Consider the following 19,469-nt stretch of genomic DNA (forward strand, 5'->3'; position numbering starts at 1 on the left):
ATGAAATAAAACTAAAAGCAAAATTAAGCTGCCAGGCAGACACATTGCATTTTCATGGCGCTATTTTAACTAGAAAAATAGGGCATGAAATGTCACCTAAAGCATCAGAAAGAGAAGCTGGGAGAGAGCTAGCACTGATTGAAAGCTTACCGCTTACCGTGTAGCAGCAGTGTTCTTACATTATTCATAGACTACTTTTAAAATACAGTTGCACTGAAACTGCCACTACCGAGAAACCGCAGCGACTCTCTGGAATCAGATGTTCTAATGCATCAACTTAGAGAAACGCGTTCTGTGCAGGCAGGAGAGATGGGCAGCAGGAATGGGTTACAACCTGTAGTGCTCGCTCTTTGCCACGAGGGGGCAGCCTTTGCATCCACTGTAATAAAGTAAAAGCTTCCGGGGAGAGGGAGGGGGACCTTCCATTTCATGTTAAACATAATGAGTTTACTGCAATATATTTGTCAAACAAAGATCCATGAAACTGCAATATAAAATGCTTAGTTCCCACATTCCCTACAAATTGCTTTACACTTACTGAAATCAAATCGTGGGCTCAGCATGTTAGAACAGCAAGGGCCCTCGGAGATGTGAAAAGCACAGCCGTGTCCGTCCGACCGCTCGCTCCGCGCGGAGCGCAACGCTAGCGAGTCACACAGAGGAGGGCAGCCATCCTCCCACAGCCTCCGAGCCAGGTATGCCACGTCCGTGCCTCAGACCAGGTAACGGAGACCAAGCAACTCTATCCCCGAAGAGTCCCCGAGCACGCAGACCGCGCGGCGGGGCTGCGGCGGCGCCTGCGCGCTGCGACGTCGCTAGCGCCGCCAGCCCTTCCCCTGCAGGCGGCCGCGCGCGGCGTCCGAAGGAGCGGAGCTCCCGGGCTGAGCGCTCGCTGCTGCGCCACGTTGCCAGCCCCGCAAACTGGCACGAGGCAGGAGGTGACCACGACCCTAGTGGCAGAGGTGAGCTGTGGAAGGTTAATCACAAAGCAGCTTGGGGGGATTTGCTCCGTGAAAAAAGTAGAGAATTAGAGGTGTCATAGAATGCCTAATTTTATGAAGTCAGTAAGAAAGCCAAAATTCCTGAATGAATTGTTTTAGTTTAACCTCATTCAAATTTGCGTTTAATTTTGTAATTTTTCCTCAAAAATGGAACAGTATTATCGCATCATCTTCTGCTCCTTTTTCCTTCTTCATCCTACTTTGCTTTCTAATATTTCTGATATATGTTGGTTTTATCACTCTATCGTCTATGTCTCTCACCATCTTAATTTTCATTTATTATCCTTTTTTACTGAATGCTATATAAATCCTTCATATCTGTCTTTAAGGTTATTAAAGCCTAACCTGTCTCTAATTTGTTATTTAATTGGCCCATTTCTCTTTCTAATTTTAAAAAATACTTATTTTTAATTTCTGTAGATTCTTTTTTTTTCTATTACTGTGTTATTTATTTTTCAAAGAATTTAACCTTCTCTTAAGTTGCCAGTTCCTCCATTTACATCTTCATCCATTTAAAATATTATGCTATTCTCTACTTCATGTTGCTCTCATAATTTTTGACCTCCTGAAGGTCTAATAATGTTCTCATTCCCGGTAGATTGTTGTCTCATTTGCTATCATTTTATAAACTGAGACATGAACATTACTAAGACTGTATTTTTCTGTGAGAATCTGCTGTGGTTGTGAAATAACCCCCCTGGATTAGTTGACAGATGGAATAAAGCACTGCAGATTGGGGAGTTTGAACAACAGAAGTCCTGGAGACTGGGAGTCCAAGGTCAAGTCCTTGGACAGCGCACGCCTCCTTGTCCCTTCGCTTCACAAGGTCTTCCCTCTGTGCCCGTCTGTGTCCAGCTTCCTTCTTCTTGTAAGGACACCAGTCATATTAGATCACTGCCCACTCTGAAGACCTCCTTTTACATGAATGACCTTTTAAAAGACCCTGTACCCAAGTACAGTCACATCCTGAAGTACTGAGTCAGGACTTCAACACAGGGTTTGGAGCAAGGTGCCTAATTCAACCCGTAACAACCCCACAAGGAGTTTTGCTTACAAGTCTGGGCATGTCACCAGCCTGTGTATTTTTACCTTAGTTTATTGAGTTGAATGTTGGTGGATCACAGGCAGTAAATTCAACTCTCAAACTCCTGGAGAAGCAAGTCAACAGTCTCACAGTCTGAAGAAGGGGGACTTCATCTTGCCACCCTCTTCATCTTCTGTAATGTTAATTCTGAATAACGCAATCCAATCTCATCCTCCACAACCAAATCTTCCCCAGTTGTTTTAATAATCAAAACAAAAAAAATCATACCTGTGTCCTTTCAGGATACCAAGGTTCAGTCTGACCGTGTTCTTATTCTTGTATGCACCTCGCACACCTCAAGGAACAATCAATGCCATACTCCAAGGCATACACAAAAGAAAAGTTCTGTGCGTGATGGACCCCACTTGTAACAGGAAAAGCAGAATGCTATATTGGAAAAGCCTGGGCTAAGGAAGGTGGGTGTATGTTCAAGACCCAGCTCTCCTGTAGACTAACTAGCTGTATGGCCTTGGATGAGTCATTTATTCTCTCTGAGATGCCACTTCCTCATCTGACATGAAACCAAAGTCTCAGAATTATTAACGAGCTTAAAAAGAAGCTTAAAAATTTCTGCCAAGCACCTGAGCACAGCTGGCACGCAGATTTCCCGCCTCTAGCTCAGCTCCTTAAACTTTGTGCCACGTGACTGTTTGTCTTTTGAGGGCTTCACGTCACACTGGTCAGTCTGGTGTTCCCAGCGTCTGTAGCCACCAACCAGCTAATGCTGAGAAGACCACGGCTGTCTCAGATTAAATGCAGCTCATCAGCAGGAAGCTTGGATCTGGTTTGAAAATCAGAGCCGGGTAACTGTTTGAAGATTGCCTTCTTCTGAAGATGTTCCTCTGGATCTGGGCCACCTGACTACAGTACACAGAATTGCAAGACGTGTGCTTTCTTTTGTACGCACCGTGTAGAATCCCACCCCGCGAGTGTGAGCAGAACCCGGGGCTGGCACTGGATGTCAGCACCATGACTTAGTTACTAGTCAGTTGACTGAGTTCATCAAAGGCGGTATCCTGGGTGGACCTAACAGAGTGACAGAAGCCTTTAAAGGTGAACTGTCAGAGAGAGGCCCTCCTGCTGGCCTCAGGGAAGAAAGCAAAGGGCCATGCTATGAACCGCTCTGGAGAGCGGCTGCCTCTGGGCTGAGAGCCTCAATTGAACAACCACAAGGGACTGAATTCTGCCGACACCTGAGTGGTTTTGGATGGGAACCCTGAGCTCCAGGGAAGATCGGCAGTGCGGTCAACCCCTTGACTGCAACCCTGACCCAGTCAATGTCTGGACTCCTGACCCAAAGAAACTGGAAGGTAATAGATGAGCGTTGTAAGCTGTTAAATATGTGGCGAGTCATTATTCACAACAGAAAACTTAGCTCTGGGGTCAGCTCTCTGCCTTCGATGATAACAAAGCTCACAGCACCCGCTCTGTGTGCTTTCTAGCAGCTGTTTACACGGTAGCAGCACCGAGCAGCTGGCCGCCCAGGAGGGAGAGAGTGATGCTCCCTTTTAACTCCTTGTTGTCAAAAAATTACTATTTGGTTGCAGCAAGTGTTGATCTGGTGGCATGGTTAAGTGAGCATAAAAAGTCTCACATAGGAAGAGGAAACTAATGTTTTCTAAACAGACTTAAAGTGTCTTTACCTTCTTGGATGTGAATTGCTCAACCTTCACAAATCCTCCAAGATGGCTCTTACTGTTCCCATTGCTCAGATGAGGATATTAAACCTCAGAAAGTCTAAATAACTTCCCTAGTCACACAGCTCATAGGGAACAGAGCCAGGATTCCACCACTGAGATGCCTCGGGCAGAATACTCTGCTCTATTTGGTTTATTTTATTAGCGATACACGATAAGAATGTAGCTGTCAATCAAAGGTTCTCAGTCTGACTTGAAAGAAGTTCGCAGTCCCAGAGCTGGCACTGTGTACCCAGCCAGAGGATCGTCAGAGTGCACCTGCCTCCCCTGGATGCTTCCTGGAAAACGCCAGGACCATATCTTCACCTCAGGGATATTTCCTGTTGGCATATTAATTACAAATGTCTTCTTTTCTTGGCAGATTTTCCAGAAGCCAAAACAGGTAGATTGTTTTTTAAGAGAACATTCAAACCATGTAATGGCATGTTGACTCCTGGGGTGCATTTTGTTTTTCTTTTTCATTCCCCCAAGTGTCACATAAGGATGTGAATTTCACACAGGAGCACTTTCGGTGTACGACAGCGGTACAAATCCAATCTTTAAACTGCCTTGAGATTCACATTATGGCATTATTCTTATTACCCCCACCCAGCAGCCTCCAGGCTTATGCAGCGGGCAGTGTACCTGAGAATGTATTAAACTCATCAATCAAGGGGCAAGAAGGAAAACTATACTGTAAGCGATGTGTTCATATCTAGCATCTCACAGTGCTGACACTCTTGTTCCCTCCTGGTGATCTGTGGTTGATTCTGAATAATCTTAGGAAGCATAAGGCATGTCCCATTTATACCTTTAGGATTTCAAGAAGCACCAGATCATTAAAATGCTATGGTGAGCCAGTAGGTCTGTAAAAAGAACTGCACATTTGTTCAGGTTATTTTCAAGACTGAAAACAATGTCCATTGTCTCCTCTGACCATCCTTCACAGCCTACTGTGGTGTCCATTTACCTGAAGCATAAGAGAAATCACAAGAATTCTGGGTTAAAAAAATTGAAATCAGAGTAACTTTGTGCCTCGTGGTTTCTTTTCGTTGTCTTATGCGTATCTGTATCAATTTTTGCCTGAAGTGAAATTTAATTGAAAGACCTGCTCATTTCAGTCGCGTCTTCTTATTCCTCTAGTTCTAGACATAACACTGAATCATCCAGAAGTTTTCTAGAGTCATGCTCCTCATCTTTACCCAGTTTTCCAAGGTCCAAAATAGTATTTGACCCCCTCCTCCTCAGAGAGGAACCAGGTGGCCTGTGATTAGGGATACAGAAAATCTACTTTTAGTTTCTAAAATCTGAGGGCATAATTATCACATATTAAATCATTTTTATTTTATTTAGACATTTGTTCTCAGTTTAAAAAAAAAAAAAAACCCCTCCCTGGGAAGAATACCTTTTGCTGTGATCTGAAGCCAATTTGAATGTGAATGAATTTCCCAGTGTTTTTTGAGAGCAGCTCTTCATAAATGTGAGAAGTAAGAACCTGAATGGGGAAAAGGAGAAAGGAGAGAAAGAAAACAGGGGAAGTATGACACAGAGACCTGGATTTGGGGATAAATGTGATGTGCTGGAAATAGAAAGAAGGATGCCATGAAGAAGAACAAAGAATTGTGATGAAGAGTGAGACGAAATGAGTGACCAATAGATGTTGGCAAGGGCTTCATATTAGATCAATATGAAGAGGTTGAAAGTAAAGGGTGGACAAAGCTATTCCATATAAATAGTGACCAGAAGAGAACAGAGGTGGCTGTATTATTACCAGGCAAAATCGACCTCAAGTCAAAAAAAAATCTTGTAAGAGTCAAAGAAGGACATGTATTGATAACAGGTACATTAGGACCATACAGCAATTAGAAACATGTGCATACCTGACAGAGCCCCAAGATACATAAGGCAAAGAAGGACAGACCTGCAGGGAGAGATAGTTTTATAATAGCTCTTGGAGACTTCAGTGCCCCACTTTTATTAATACATAGAATAACGAGACAGGAGAGCAATCAGAAAACAGAGGACGTGAATAACACCCTAGACCACTTAGACCTAACAGACACATGCAGAACACACCACTTAACAGCAACAGAATACACACTTTTCTCAAGTGCACATGGAACGCTCTCTAGGATAGAGCATATGTTAGGTCACAAAACAAATCTCAGTAAATTTACGAAGACTGAAAATTGAAATCATACAAAGCTTCTTTTCTGACCACAATGGGATGAAACTAGAATTGATAACAGAAGGAAAACTGAAAAACTTACAAATATGTGGAAATTAAAAGACATACTCAGACAACTTCAGGTCAAAGAAGAAATCACAAGGGAGATTACAAAATGCCTTGAGACGAATGACAACAAAACCAAAAACTGTCAAGACCTATTCAAGAAGAAATAGGAAATCTGAATAGGCCTAAAACATGCAAAGAGATTTAATCAGTGATCAAGAATGTTCCAATGAGTAAAACCCCCAGACCAGATCTATGGTGAACAGTTCATGGACCAGCAGCATTCCACGCATCACTTTGAGTAGCACTGATGTGGAACAAGACATTTCGCGTTAATAAGCCTCAGTTTTCTCTCGCAGAAATGGGGCATCATTACACTGCCTATCTCCTCTGGTTTTATGTGAATGGAATTAAACAATGCATGGAAGTGACTCAGTGTAGTCCCAGACACAATCATCTTTGGCTCTTACTTGTTTTATAACATTCATTCTCACTGACACATTGCATTCTAAATTATTGACATGTATTTTTTTTATTAATTCCTAACAAGATTTTTAAGCTAGTAGACTTCTTCAGCCATTCTTTTTCTGATACTTGTATTCTGCATTCTATTTCTGGTTAGTGTATATTACGCTACATGACATTTACTTCTTATGTGGTATCTGCACAGACTACATATTTATTGAAAGCAAGGTGATTTCTCATAACTGAATCACTGGTGCTCAGCAAAATTTCTAACACGGAGTAAACCTCAATAAATGCTAATTGAACACAGTCTACAGCCCATCTCCCCACCTCTACCCTACAGTGCTGAATACAGTCTTCCACTGAAGAGGACCAAAATAGGCGTGTATGATCCAACTGCAACCTCGATGTGGGCTGGTTGTTATGTTTCTAGAACATGTTGGTATTATTTAAACGGTGGCTTTAAAGAGCAACCATTTAGAGTGTGAGTCACCCATGAAAAAACATTTGTGGCATACTTTATTCTAGTTTCCTTTGTTCCTGCTGCTAAACAGCAGAGAACATCAACCACCTACATGCAACATTCCCACCACAGTGTGGGGCACGGGGCAACCCTCAGCGTGACTCCTGAAGATTCCCACAGACCACAGCAAAACCAAGCCAAGGAACATCACCGTGTGGTTTGGAAGTTCTCTATTCACAAAGCCTGAAGTGAAGACTGAACCCTGCAAAAAGAAAAAAACAAAAGAAGAAGAAGAAGAAACTAAACCAAAAATCTCTTTTGATTTCATCTGTCCCCACTCACATTCCAACCTTGTGCCTCACAAAAAATATAACAATAAAGTAAAACAAAGTAAACATAGCAACGATAACTCATTCACAGATCCTGGAAAAGTCTGTTTCAGGGAATATAGGTGATGCCTCTTTGAAATATAGATGATCTATAAAATGTGAAATGAATGATTCATGAAATTGATCAGGCAAGTTATTTAAGTTAATAAAACCTAAACTCACTGTCCTTAAAACAAATCAATAAAATTCTTCCTTTAATTCTCCGTTGGAAGAGAGACGAGGCAACGTGCTGCCTTTTACATTTTTAAACACTTAAGAATCAGAAAAAGAGCAAATTTCCTCTTCTACTTTTATAGAGATGAGCACTGCTGAAATATAAATAGAAAGATAATTAAGTGAGTTTCCAAAAGTATCTTTCTTAAGGTGAGGCCATAAAAGGAAAGTTGGAGCACGAAGTGATAATTTCCGGAAACTGAGTGAGTAGAAGCCTCTACCTGTTCTGCTTAGACAGGCCCCACGGACACAGGACCCGGCGGCTGGTGGGGGGACGCTGCGCACCATGAGCCGATCTGCTCTACGCCGCCCCCTACTGGCGGGCTTCTCAGCCATCCGGGAGTCCTGTCATTGCGGTGGCGTATGAATACCAGTCGCTCAAGAGGAAGGATCTGAGTCGCATAAATGAAACCGTGTAAGAGAACCGCACTAGCCAGGAATCTCTTTAGCTTTAAATATTAAAGTTGGACTCACTGCGAGTGCAAGTCTCCTTTGCAGAGCAGCCCTTAATTTGTGTCAATGTATATTTTTACTCAAAGTTAACATTATAACTGCTTTGTTATGCTGATAACAAAAACGTGGACATAAAAAGAAAACTACTCTTCCCTTTTCTCGCCTTTTTTCACCATTTTCCTCAAATTTTTAGTATTTGATTGTAAGTGACGTTGCTTATAATGCACTTTCATTTACCAAGTCCAGAGACAATGAAATATAAAATTAAAATTTTCTGTAAAATATCTAATGAAAATATTGCCCTAAAATTCTGAGTCTAGAGCTATTCTGGGCATAGCGGAGCATAGAATCTGGAAAAGAACATGTTTTTAGTTCAAAAGAACTAGTAGGTCAACCAAATATATTAAAACTACATAGAGTGTATAGAACCTTAAAGATTTCAGCTGTTTCCTGTTTTAGGAGGAGGCAAAAAAAAATGTTTTCTTATTCTTTTCTGTTCATTTCAGACCATGTAACAATTGAAGTTTTAGAAATATCTACGAGACACTGCGTAAATAGGATTAATGAATAAAGAACGTCCTCCTGTTTCTCAGAGCACGTAAAATCGGATTTTGAGACTGTATCATTGATTCACCTTCTCACTCGCCTGAATATTGTCAGAAAACCCTCCCGCTGTGTTCCTGCTCCCCGTGGCCACGCACGGACCTCCGTCACTGACCCAGACACTGCACGGAGGCTGAAGGAGCCCAGCACCTTCCAGCTCACACGACTTCTTTGTCCAGAAGGAAGTATTGTATTCTTCACACTTCAAAATTTTCTGTATCTTTTGATTTTTGACATCTTAAAAATACTGGGAAGAGATTGCTTTCCCAGGGCCAGCCAATTCTGAGAGGCAGGCAGCAAAGGGCTGGGCCAAGAGTTCCCCTTTCATAAGCAAACTAACCGATCTGGAGTCCATCCTCCCAACGACTCCCTCCGTCTGCCATGTGCACACCCAACCTATACATTCGCTGTCCTAAATCATCCAAGAGCCAGGTACCGGGCAACGCCCCTGCAGCAGAAAGCCCGACATAATTATTCAAAGGAGCCAGTCCTAACCTGTTACCTCTGCCCTGCTCTGCCTTTCCCACAGAAACCTGGATAAAGGCTCCTGCTTCTGCTCCCGGCCAGAACCTGGTGCTTCTCCTGTGGCCCTGCCTGGCATGACATGCCCCCTCCTCTTGGGAAATACAAGTTACAGATTCTTCTTTCAGTGGCATTGACCTCTCTGTGTAAGTGACACAATCGTCTCTGTACATTTAAAAAAGAAAAAACCGCGGGTACAGATGAGACCAGAATCAGAAGTGATGCACAGGCAAACATTTTATTTTTTCTGGGCTCTTTTGCTTTAGCATAATTTTTGGAGACAAGGTGCACGTTAAAATTGACTAGAAAGGGATAAATGTATGCACAGATTTGTTAAGAAAAAAATTAGAGCCTGTTAGCTTTGCCCTTGTCCTTCAGAAAGCACTTAATTAGCCATCAGTTTTGTTTTGAGGGTCTTTCCCTAAAACTTGTCTAAACTGCCAGGTAAGATGGCTTTCAAGTGAAATTATTTGTAACAGCCAGCTGTTTGGGGTTCAGCTCAGTTCAGTGGCTCCTGCACACTTTCTGATTAGAAGGCAGTTTAGCCCGACTGCTGTCCTCTGACCCATAGTGTCAGAACAGGGTTTTGATGGAGAGCTGAGCTCTAAATCAGCTTGAAGTTTTTGTGTCAGACATAGCAGGCCCTCTGCTGGTGGCAGTGACTGACTGTACACAGAACACACTCTTCACCAAACCCAGGTCTCGCCCGCAGCAGGGGCTCCTCCCCTTCACTGCGCAACGCTCTTCTAGGGAGCTTTCTAGAAGGACCGGTGTCCACGTTCCTCTGTGAGATGTTTGGTTTCAGTTCATTGAAAATTTAGACACTGAGATTTTAAAAAATTTTCTTGGATGATTTTAATGTTCAGCCAGAGTTAAGAATAATCATCTTCATGGCATCATCCCCCAGTCTTAAAGCCCTGCCCGGACGCTGTAAAGTCCAGGACTCTGTCCCCATTTAGCTAGACGGGTTTCACAAGACATGTACACCTCTAAGAGCAGAAACTCTTCTTTTAAAAAAATTCCCGAGAAAAAGCAGTGCCGTTGAGTGAACAGAACCGTGGAGTGCGGTTAAGAATGTTGGACCACAGATACCGTCTACCTGCTAAGAGACTCTGAATAAGTCACTGCAGTCGCCCATCTGCCGAAGACTCACTTGTTGGGGTCTATTTTGTGGAGCTTCCAAATGATTAGGCTTCAGAGTAAACGAGATTGAGAATAGAAAAGAGAAAGATAGATGTGATTCTATTAATTAAAGGAGAGTAAATCGTTGCTACTATCCAAGGAAATTTCAGAGCTCCGTTAAAGTAGGATTGTTTAGGATTGGAGAAGACTCTCGACAAATCAGTTCATGTTCGTGGCTTGCCTGAGAGGCAGGCTTGCCGTGCATGCCCGCATCCCTGTTTAATGCAGTTCTCCACGTCCGTGCACACGCCTCCCTGATCCCGTGCGTGATAGTCGACGAAGCTGTTTTGAGTGAACCATGACGGGATAATCACAAAACAGTGTCCTTATCGCTCTACATTTTATTTTACACCAAATATATTTGAAATGTTTGGAATTCTTTCTGCAATCTTCTTCATTAGAAAAAGAGGGTGACCACTTAGGTATGTTCTTTCTTTATGCTTCTAGACAGATGATTTGGCTTCCCTAATCCAGGAGCATCACGTCCCTGCCCTCCATGGTTTTTAGGAAATTAGCTCCTAACTGAGTAGCATCTGGAAATTTGACACACTGATTATCTGCCTTTAGGTCATTAACAAAGATGTCGACTAAAATTCACTCGTGAAATCATGGGGCCTTAACACTCACTCTGGCGCTTCCTGCAAGCCTTCGAGTAGGTGTCCCATCACTTTTCGTTGTGCCCAAAGGCGTTTAATGTCTCTGACGTGAAATTCCCGCATTACCTCAGAGGAATGAAACAGCCTCACTAGGTGAAGAGTTGAACCTTCGTTTTCAGTGAACTTTCTGCATAGGTTCTCTCTCTCTCTCTTTCCATTAACAAAATAACCAAGAATGACTCTAAATAAATGAATTGGGGGGCTTCAGGAGGATCTGTCTTTGGGCCACATTATGACCCCCCTCTCTGAACATCTTCGGAAAGAACGATTTCCCTCTGCCATGAATGGTTTAGGTATAATCCAGTCTGAGGCTGGGAGCTGGCTGAGCTGCCCTCTCAGGGTGCTTTCCAGACTTGTGCTCTGTGAGTTTTGTTGCTCATCCCTTGTGAGACCTTCTACATATCTGTATATTCTGCTTTGAGGCTGTTTCCTCAGAAAGGAGAAATCACCCAAACTCCTACCACCCCACACTTTTTAATCGCGTGTGACGTGGCAGCTGTGGCCTAGGTTTTGGTTATCTCTCCAAGAGGTTGGTTCTCGCTCTGTCCTTACCTTTGGTTCCTGTTACTAGGCTATCAGGTGATTAACGGGATCCTTTTTTTTAAAAATGTCGTACAAGAGGTTTATGTAGAGACATCTAAGAATCATGGGAATTATATGCTCTGAGTCCATTAATACTTCTTAAATATTTACAATTTTAAGATTAATTTCTAAATAAATATATATCTTAAAACCTCAAAAACTAAATAGGGAGAAGCAAGAAGGAAAACCATTTAGCTAGTTATAAAAAACATCCAGTATTTACTGAGCACTAACTTTATACCTAGACCCGAGTTAGGAATGTAAGAAAAACTATCTTGTTTAATGATAGCTACAAAAAAGTGATTTTTAATATCTCTATTGGAGTAATTAATCTTGCCTTTTTTTTTTTTTTTGCATTGCTCTGATATACAGCTGCTTGATTTGGTTGAAAATCAGAGTTTTCTTTTTAAAATCTAAATTATCCATGAGCTTTTGTAAACTAGAGTCACTATTTCACTCAGATCTGTATTAATCTCACATCAATCAGGACTCTTAGATGAGCCCCACCCTGTTCAGTTCCGTTTCTATTTGCTGAAGCAAATGTCAATCTTCCTCACATAGCCTCCTTCTTTGGTCCTCCCTTGACTATGTTTGGGTAATCATTATGTCATATACATGCAGATACAGATACAGATGTCGCTGTAAATGTGGATGTAGACATGGAGATAAGAGAGATGAGGTAGATACTGCAGTGATGGAGTAGTCAACCTAGACAACTGTAGACAGAAACGAGATTCTCCTGTTGAAGACTTTCTCATCCTTTGGGAAATTTACTACTACTAATTTGCTCAGTTACATCTAGCTCACTTTTGAGAGTGTTTCAATGGATAACTTTTAATGTTCAATATGATAGAATACACAGACTAAATGTGAAATTTAAAAAAAGTGAGTCATAGGCAGAGTTTATTATTAAATGCCGCTGCTAAATATCTGGTTTGACCTGGAAGGAAATAATAGGAAATATGAAGGGAAAAGATAATTCTAGAATATTCCAAACACAGAAGCAAGGGGAACTGAATGTTCTAGTTTGGTACAGTAATATGATCATAAGTGAATAACCAGTCAAACAAGGTTTAAAAAGACTCCAATCCCTTCCCAGAAAGATCTAGAGATAGAAGGATGGGCAAACTTTTAAGACAGAGACCACTGAGAAAAGACAGAACAGTTGAAAGAAGCATGGATTGAATAACTTCTGCAAAGTGATTTTTTTTTTCTTTCCGTTTTGCCATATGCCTGACATTCTTCTGGTTTAATCTTACTATTGACGTGGCACTTGTTCTTGCATGGACCTGCATTATAACTAGGAAAACACCATGTACTCAAAAGCAAAAACCACCATTTGCTCTTTGTTAGCCAACAGCATAATTTTCAGGAAATGTCATCTTGGGTAAGTGACACGGATTATGTGAATTCAACCAGTTAGAATAAAAATAGAATAGAGATACCCACTTTTGGAATTTTTCAAGGGTAACTCCTTTTCACACTAGCTCAGAAAGAGAACATTTACCTTGAGTCAGTGAACAAATTGTTTTTCTAGACCACTGAAGTCAGAGGGCCTCAGGGAGAGTTCCTGAGGCATCTGTGTGCACCCACGTGGGTGGTGACACCAGCATTTCTTAGTCTGATCATCCTCGTCGGACTCAGCAGGAGTTTGTGCACTGACGGCTCACGTTCTGGCTTCATGTTGCTAACCTTTTCTTTATGGTCTCAAATACATTGATGATCATTTACTATAAGTTATCAGCATTCGGCTTTGTGGGTTATACCACGCAGTATACTCCAGTCCAGTCCATTGTCTTTCTTTTATGATGTTTGCATTCATCTGGGTTTAGATCCTTGAGCTCATGAACTCACACTCTGATGGATGCACCAACTGCTCCACCCTACACAGTTTTGGGGGGAATGAAAGGGGCCAGACCCAGTTTGTACCCCTCCACTGAGTCTGAGGAGAGAAGAGGGGAGGAGTCCCAGGGCAAGGAGACCCCCACATCAGAGAACCACTGTCTAGCTGTTCTATTTGTGGCCACTCCATAGACAACACATCAGGAAAAAGGACTGAGACAAGGTGGACCCAGAGGTTTGAATCTGTCCTCCCTGGGGGTCTGGAGGGAGCAGCGGGCGGAGGAGAGGCCTGATGTGACTGGCCACCGACGCTAGGGCGTGGCACTGCCCCGTTGTTACCCTAGGAATGACAATAGTCTGTGCTTTTGTCCATAATTTCCGTCCTGCAAGCGAGGAGCAATGATTGCTCCAAGAAAGTGCAGGAAGGCGCCAGAGAATTGCTTAAAGTTTTGTTCTAAACTTTGCCTCCAGCAAGCCTTGACCAGGGTGCAGCTCCCCGTCTGTCTACACACAAGCCCAGACCGACCTCAGCCTTCTTGTTTTTCTGTTTTGAGGTTTTGTTTTTTGAGTTTTTTTTTTTTTTTTCAATTCTTCAAACCTTTCTCATTTCTTTTTATTTTTTTCTGGTCTGACTTTGGAAGAAAGAGCTAGCAGCCCGTGTCTGTTTGATGTCTTGATAGAAATCCATAATCTAGTTTACTGTTCTTTATTTCTGACACTTGGGTATTTTTACTGCCTCCTACTATCTCAGATACACACTAAAAGCCATTAGTATATTTTATTCAACATTTTAGGGACTTGAAGACACAAAGGTTTGGGGCTTGGCCTGGTCTTAGAAATTGCTGGAACCAAAAGTCACTTCCACGTCTCCACGTCTGTGATAAGCATCTTTACGTATTTGATTTGGTCTCTCCTCTTTGCCAGGTTTTACATGAGGTAGTTTTAAAGTCAACTTAATATTCTTGGGTAATGTTAGATATGTTTTATGATAAAGCCTGCGATAACTGAAGCACACAGGAATGTGGCGAAGAAAAGGAACCTCTGTCCCGACATGCTGAGGGCGGGAACAGGGGTTCCTCGGTGAGGCGGGGATGTAATTACGGTGAACAGTGTGGGCTTTAAAGTCAGAATTTCAAGTCCGATCACGTGCAGGCTCAGTCACTCATTAACCGACATAAACTTGAGTGAGTTTCCTAATCTCTCTAAGCTTTAGTTTGTGCATCTGTAAAAGCGGTTAATAATTGTACACACCACAGGCCTTGATGTGAAGATTAAATTCTATAATAGGCACTTAGCACCGGGCTGATCATAAAGTAAGTATCTCATTAAAAGCTATCATTATTTTTATGTTTGTTATGTTTTTCTGACTTAGAAAGTCGGAAAAGCTGAATCAAGCTGGTGCCTTTGGTTTTCCCTGTAAAGCCCCGTCTGCTTTCATGCCCTGCGTTTATATTTATATTTGAAAAGTGACAAACTCCAGACACTATGGATGCCTAAGTATTATCTAAGTGCAAACTCTCGGCTTCCTCGTTCTGTCTAACGGGTCTTCACTGTTAATTGCAGCTTCTGCAACCTGTAGTAACTTACATGAGCCAGAAGGACGTTAGAGCCACTTACGTATTTGCATCTGTTTGGTCTGATAATGACTTGGAATTAAGACATGTGTCTTCTAAGTCTGCTTATACCCTGCATATCTCACGGGTTTTGTATTAGAATCACAAGAAACAACATAGTTGTCACTTTAACATCTACATTAAATAACACTATAAAGTACATAGAACTATGTCTTTGATACTATGAAGCATATATATTATATGCTTCAAATAATATATTTTTTCTCTTACAGTTCTGAAGGGCATACATCTGAAATCTGTTTCATTCTGCTAAAATCTAAACATATTTTAAATATATTAAGGATTTAAGAAAGAAAGTCATATATCACTGAATGGGAATGTGTTTGAACAACTTACATTTTTTAATAATTGGTTGGTTTTTTTATTGATTTTTTTGTATCTCGTTTTTATAGATTTTTAAACATCATTTGCCAGATCTTCAAGCCATTCACTTGGGTTTTTAAGAGGGTTTCGGGGATTTTCGCTCTGGCCAAAATGGAAGAACAGGGACTGGCTTCACACTCAAGCCTCAAACAATTAAAATCCGGGTGAAATGTATGAAGGAAAAAAAAAACACTCTTTCAAACATTGAACGACAGGCGCTCAGGACAGTGACCCCTACAGAAGAGAAATAAACAGAGTCAGGCTCACAGTCCTCTGTGCTGTCTGCCTGTAGACGGAGGATCCCTTCATGGGGAGCAGTTGAGCAGGAGCAGGGCCAGGACTGGGGAGGGGATTAGCTGCGCAGGGTGACATTTAAGGAGGCATTCACTTGCAGGGTCTTGCAAGGCAGGGTTGGCCCTGAGCAAGAAGAGTGTGGCGGTCTTCCCAGCTGGGGAGAGGGCAATCACATATTAGGGAGGCTCAAGTGACAGGAATTTGCATAGAGTCCCAAAGGAAAGGGGACTCTGTAGAAAAACAGTTCTAAATATCTGCATTGTCCCCTAGAGTTTTGGACTGATGCCTACGTTTCACATGTGTAGAGAGACTTCCAGAGAGTGACAAGGGAAACGTGACCACAGACTGCACAGGGCGATGGGATGCTTGAGTTCCAACCAATCCACATACAGAAACCTCACTGAACAACCAGATGATCCAGAAGAGACCCAGGACTTACTGTCACTTAAGAGGAGAACCAGTCTGGTTTCAGCAAATAGTCTGCTCCAGACCCCCACACACACTGCGTTCTATCCACGGCTTCACTTCACCAAGCCATAGGTATTTCACAGTCAAAAGAGTGGTTTAATTTTTTTTTTTTAATTTGGCACCAAATTGTATGTGGAATGTCGATGTTTAAAATAGACGAGAGCAGAGCTGCTCAGCCGAATCAGGGTCCCGCCCTCTGCAGCAAGTCCAGAGACGCCGTGAGCTTCTGCAGGAGAGACTCCGAAGCCCAGTGGTCAGTTAACTCGACACGCCTGTTACTCACAGCACTGCCTACGCCAAATCCAGCCAAACGCTGTGCTCAGCACTTTTCCAAAGTTACTGATACAGAATAGCAAGGCAAAAACATGATGCTCTTTTTTTGCTAAATTCTCACAGAAAGGTCAATATTTACATGATATTTCTAGTGCTTATAGATTGTATGTTTCCATTTTTGAAATTAGTAACAACATAGCTGAAGAATCAGAACCAGAGCTCTGGCTTACTTGTGAGTTTACTAGGAGCATTTTCACACACACACACACACATACAAAAATCCCTTAGCTAATACATGCCATTTAAAATAGTACTTGAGTTATTTCAAGTTCAGGCATTGGCCTCAGAAGTATTTTGTGTTTCAAACAGAACAAAAATTGTCAGTCTGAAAATATTTAAAAAGCTAAAAATATCTGTCTATACTTGCACCAGGTAAATAGCACGTATTTAAAAATAGCTTTCAAATAACAACTTCTGTTTCAGCTGGATCAGCGTCAAGAGGTTTCCTTCACCAGCTGTTCCAGATGTAGCCCCGTTTTCTGCTCTGCTCTGATCCTCCAGCAGGCTCTGTGAAATTGGGTAGAACCTGCAGACTTTGCACCTCTCTCTATACCTATCTTATATCAGCTGGTAGACAACACTCCTACCAGCAAATCTGCTGTGGCTCCAAAAAATAAAAACAAAAAATGTATTCGACTGGTCATGTTTTTCTCCTAGCAGGACACACAGCATAAGAACTTCCACGGGAAATCCATGTAGGAAATCGTTTCATATTTTTTGTTGTATTAAGTGTATCCTCATGGGAAGATACAGTTTCCTTCCACTTCTGTTGCAAAATCTAAGCTTTGGGAGTAAGAATGTCTATTACCCGTGTATTAATTTTTATTTTAGATGGAAATTTAGATTCTAGCAATGTGGAAATTCGATTATAATCGCATTCTAAAGACCCCAGACCGAAATGGTGTGATGGGCAATGGCTGCTTCTTTCGCTACCAATTCCTTGGAATAGAATTTTATAAATTATTTCTTTGCTAATTGCCTGGAAGGCCAAGGATGAGCAAGAATAGATATTTCTTTGGTGAAAGTGATGCCAAGTGTTTCACAAAGAGCAAAATGTTATGTGTGAATCGTCACACCTCCTATCAAAGGGACATTGTCCTAAGCTGCGATCCTTTTGACAAGGGACCACGTCCCATTCATTTCAATATCCTTGGCCACCAGTACAAACCTGCTGTGTATAAGTGTTCAATCATCATTTAATTAAAACCTCTTACTTTATGAAAAGGATGACTTTCTCTTCTTATGACTTACATTCATATTAGCAGGAATCATAGTAACAGGAACATGAAACTTCAGAATTAAATAACTGTTGATGCGCTGTACGCGTTAGACAGACTTGCAAAGTAGCCATTACAATAATCCCAGCTTTCTTATTTGGTAACAATGGTAACAGTAACGCCATTGTTCTTTCTTGGCCCTGAGTCATCTTTCATGCTGCCGCCCATGCCTCAGTCATTATAGAATCTCAGTGCCCCAGGACTGTGTGGTTTTATATATTTGTCCTAGGGTAGAGTACACAGTTGTCCATGTGACAGGAAAATTGATGGAGAAATTAATTTGTGAATTAATAGATTATTCTCCTCGCTGTAGAAGCACTGGACAGAATGAAGTGTGCAGGCTTCGAGTGCAGGATAGATCGAGGAATTCTGCTTTCAAAAAAACTTGAACCGTTCAAGGGCTTTGAGATCGAAGAGACCAAATCAGCCTAAAACCAGAAGTAGTTTCCCTGACGGGGAAGTAGGAACAAGTGACTGGGGGCAAGAGGTGAGAGAAACAGGTCTCTGGAGAAGCTCAAAGTGCCACGTTCCGTGCAGCTGCAAGAGGTGAAGGATCTGAGCTGGTGGGAGGGGCAATGATGGCCCCTGGTCCCTTGCTGAGCACTTGGGGTGGGGCCACCACCGTTCAAAGGACCAGAGGGCTGGAGAAGCATGAATCCAAAGCCTCACCCCTATTTACTGGGCATCCCCCAGATGCCTGTGGAATGAGGCGTGAGGCCCATAAGTCATCCCTAAGATTGAACTTCCTATCACGGTGGAGTTCAAGAGTTGGATTTAGTATGAGTTTTTTTTTAAGTAATGTGATCTTTTTTATACTCAAATTTGTATATTTCCTGATTTAATTTCAGTCTGTATTTATCAGGAAAAACCATTGAGTAATGTATACAAGAAATACTTGGTGATTCTCATTTATTCATTCATTCGTTCAACAAAAATATAGAACTAAATACTATGTGTCAGCACCATCTTATTTTGTATGTATTTTTTCTCCCAATTTCATTGAGATACAGTTGACACACAGCACTGTATGTGTTTAAGGAGTACAGCATAATGATTTGACTTACATTCATCATGGAGTGATTACTGAACATCCATCTTTTCAAACAGATACAAAATGAGAGGAAAAGAATTGTTTTTCCTTGTGATGAGAAAACTCTTAAGATTTGCTCTCTTAACAATTTTCGTATATAATGTACAGCAGGGTTAATAATTAATTTTATCATGTTGTACATTATATCCGTAGTACTTACTTACCTTAACGACTAGAAGTTTGTGCCTTTTGACCACCATTTGACCCTCTTCCCCATCCCCTGCCTCTGGTAACGACAAATCTGGTATCTTCTTCTAGTACTTTGTTTGTTTGCTTTCAGGTATAATTGGCCTGCAACACTGTGTTAGCTCCTGGTGCACAGCATGGCGATTTGATAGTTGTGTACACTTTACAGTGACCACCATGATAAGTCTCGTTATGATCTGGTCCCCATCCAGAGATATCCTGTAGTTACTGAGTCTGTTGCCCACACCGTACATTTGATACCCGTGACTCCTTTATTTTGCAACTGTACCCCTTAGTCCCCCTTACCCATTTCTCTCATCCCCCCAATCCCCTCCCCATTTTAGCACTGTTTTAGTTGATAGAAATACAGCTATAAAACTGTCTGCCCTTACAGAGCATACATTGTAGTAAACAAGTACATATCATATATGTACAAAAACAAACATTTACTATCATGTCA

General features: G+C 41.8%; 1 long non-coding RNA gene across 4 annotated transcripts; it reads left to right on the forward strand.

The window, feature by feature from the left end:
- The first annotated feature begins 732 nt into the window (after positions 1–732).
- Positions 733–18,965, forward strand: LOC106729771. 4 transcript variants are annotated; one of them, XR_004315975.1, is made up of 5 exons: positions 733–962; positions 8,484–9,012; positions 9,110–9,248; positions 15,926–16,195; positions 16,880–18,965. It is a non-coding gene; the product is annotated as an uncharacterized LOC106729771 (long non-coding RNA). The 4 variants fall into 4 exon arrangements; XR_004315974.1 differs by having other exon boundaries at positions 15,926–18,965; XR_004315976.1 differs by having other exon boundaries at positions 15,961–18,965.
- Positions 18,966–19,469: the final 504 nt, after the last annotated feature.

Source organism: Camelus ferus, chromosome 29 (assembly GCF_009834535.1).
Source record: "Camelus ferus isolate YT-003-E chromosome 29, BCGSAC_Cfer_1.0, whole genome shotgun sequence".
Classification (NCBI taxonomy): domain Eukaryota; kingdom Metazoa; phylum Chordata; class Mammalia; order Artiodactyla; family Camelidae; genus Camelus; species Camelus ferus.